The sequence below is a fragment of the Branchiostoma floridae genome, chromosome 18 (assembly GCF_000003815.2).
Source record: "Branchiostoma floridae strain S238N-H82 chromosome 18, Bfl_VNyyK, whole genome shotgun sequence".
NCBI classification, from domain to species: Eukaryota; Metazoa; Chordata; class Leptocardii; order Amphioxiformes; family Branchiostomatidae; genus Branchiostoma; species Branchiostoma floridae.
This window is the reverse complement of record NC_049996.1, coordinates 16,269,122-16,272,230: the sequence shown is the minus strand read 5'-3', so window position 1 is coordinate 16,272,230 and position 3,109 is coordinate 16,269,122.

Here is a 3,109-nt window from a genome sequence, read left to right as displayed (position 1 = left end):
GAAATGGAATCGCTCGGTGTGACACTTAGCGACCTAGTGCTTCTGGATCAGGCAGTTCAGGGTTCGAATCCTAGCTGTTGTTGCTTGCCGACTTGTTCGTGCTTGAAGAGCAGAAAGTCTTTGATCTTTGCATGCTAAGCTGTGTTCCATTCTTTATTGCTTTTATTGAAAAAGCAATTTTACTGTAACAATTAATGTACTTTCGACCTGAATATACAGTGCGCTGTACAGGAAGTATGTCTATTCCCTGATGTGCAATAACACAGAATGTTAGTTTTAGCTTTTAGACAAGAGTAGACACTGGCAATACTGTAAATGCAGAAATGTTCACAGTGGATTAATGTTCACGGTTTTTGCAACATTTTTCTATTATGGTATTAGACTGCAGTCTGTGTTGTTACCGCGAACTTAAATCCACCGCGAAAAGTCATTTTTCCTGCTTCCGCGAAATGAAATCCCTGCGAACTCAAATGCATTTACAGTAATGTACACTGTACCCTTTCATGTTTACCAGCAATTAGCCCACGGGAAAGAATTTGCAATAAAGTTTCTTTCATTGAATTTTGTCTTGTCAAACAAAAATGGGTCAAATCATTTTTTTACTGCTTCAAAATAAAACCGTCAATCCTTATATATAGCCACTCGCTGTTATCATCACAAATAGAAGTTTTCACTCGTGTTTTTCCGCCCTTTCCATGCAGTCAATTACGTCCCTTCCATCGTGTTATTACCTGTAATTAGCCCCGAGGCGAGAGTCTACAACAAGCCCTGATTACCATGGAGATAAGGTTGGAGCAAAACTGGGTCGCTGGCTCCCGGGTATTTTCCAGGCTTTCATCTCTGTATCTGGGTCATCAAATTTCATATAATTAGTAGTGTTGCAAATTGTTATTTCCGTCCAAACTACTATTCCAGTTTTTTTTTTTTTTTTGTAACTCATGCAAGCCCTTTGTAATAGCCACAGGCTGTAGTTGGGCAGCCCTGGCTGTGTGTGCTGAACAGCCAAACCAGTAAATCAATCAATAAATAAATTAAAAAAAAAACTAGCGATGTGAAACAGTGTATTGAATTGTAACTGTTGTAGTATAGTTTGCTGCATCTGAATGTAGATGTCGATATTGAGGGTTGCTCTCCTGTGTGGATGTCAGAGGGATAGTTGTTCCTATATCATATATATTGTACAGTTCCTGTGTTATGATGCAAACATGCCTATTGAATTGGACCTGCCCACTCATATACATTGATGGATGTGTAGATATCAGTACTGAGGGTTGCTCTCCAGTGTGAGTGTCGAAGATAGAGTTGTTTCCATTTATGTACAGTTCCTGTGTGTTGATGTGGACCAGGCTATTGATTTGAACCTGCCCACTCATATACATTGATGGATGTGTAGAAAGCATTCCTGAAGGTTGCTCTCCAGTGTGAGTGTCGAAGATAGAGTTGTTTCCATCTATGTACAGTTCCTGTGTGTTGATGCGAACCAGGCCATTGATTTGAACCTGCCCACTCATATACATTGATGGATCAGTAGATACTGAGGGCTGCTCTCCAGCGTGGATATCGGTTGGTTCGTCTTCTTTGTGTGTGTATCACTGATCAAAGGGTTCCTCCCCAGTGTGAGGTTTAGTGGGACGTCAACGTCATCATCACACCTGTCGTGTCACCTGCAGTAACCCCACCTGTGAGCACACCTGTGGTGCGGGAGGACAGACGTGGCTAGCTGTGGTCTGCACGTGCTCAGTAGGGTGTGTTAGGAGATCCAAGATGGCCGCCGTGCCAGCTGGTGTGTAGTGTGTGACCTCTGCTGTCAGCGTGTTGGCGGAACGTGCTAGCCAAGGTTAAACTGGGACGGAGGGTTACTCTCCTGTGTGGGGCCACGGCAGAATTCACAAGTGAAAGTGTGACGCACAGGTGTGCCAGAAAGGTGACTGTCCAGCTGTTACATTGCCGAAGGTGGACTGTTACATAAGGAGATGCAGTGATAACAACAAGAGGGTTTCTCTGCACCAGTGAATGTGGATTATATGCTGAACCAAAGGGTTACTCTCCATTGTGGAGAGCTATCAGAATCTGTTCTACAAGAGAGAAAGTGAGTGAAATACTTCCAACGTGGAACCCTACAAGGAGTCATTGGATGCTTCCAAGGAAGGGTGTAAAAGTGAAAGAGTACATGTGCAACAACAAGATCAATCTTCATTCTGGAATGCGACTAGGAGTGAGACACCTACAGTACTATAGTTACTGATGAGAGAGTTTCTCCTGTGCAGAATTTCCAGGGTTTCTCCCCTGTGTGGGTGATCAATAGAATCTACATGACACTGATGTAACCAAAGGACCCCTACAGCCTGCTTCAAGGGTTCCTCTCCACTGTGGAGTGATATTTTACAGGGTTTGTCTCCAGTGCGAGTGCTGACAGGATTTATAACCACGTTTGTAGCATGTTAAGGTCGAACGGACTGTAAAATTCCATCAGGCCTGTCCCTGTTAGAGGGTCGGTCTCCTGTGCGGATCAGGACGGACACGTGTGGCATAACAAACGGTCACTCTCCCACCCGAGTCTCCATCAAACTGTACCATTACCTGACCTACATGTAACACCAGGGTTTCTCCTCAGTGTGGATTACAGGACAAACACTTGTAGCATAACTAATGGTCACTCTCCTCACCGAGTCTTCATCTGCCTGACTCAAGGTTTCTCACCACTGTGGAGACCAGGAGTGCCATTAGACCTTCCCCCTCGACTGAGACACTTCCTCTCATGTGCCTGCTTAATCTTTCGGGTTAAGGGTCCTTCTGAGACGTATGTGAGGCCGAGGAGTGCGGGTTAAGAAGCTCGTGTCAAGGACAACACTTGAAGAATCCTTGTGAGACGGATGAACAACATAAAAAGTGCCACTTAAAAAACCCTGAGACGGATTGAACTCAAGGCCACTGGATTAAGGGTCCTTGCCAACCTTTGTAAGACACAGGAGTGCAGTTTAAGGATTGTTTAAGACATCTATAAGACGCAGCGCTGCCTTAAGAATGTCGCTCCTAACGAAGGAAGAAAGTCGACACCTTCTGGAGAGCACCGACACTCTCCCATTGGACGAGGCACAGACCAATCAGC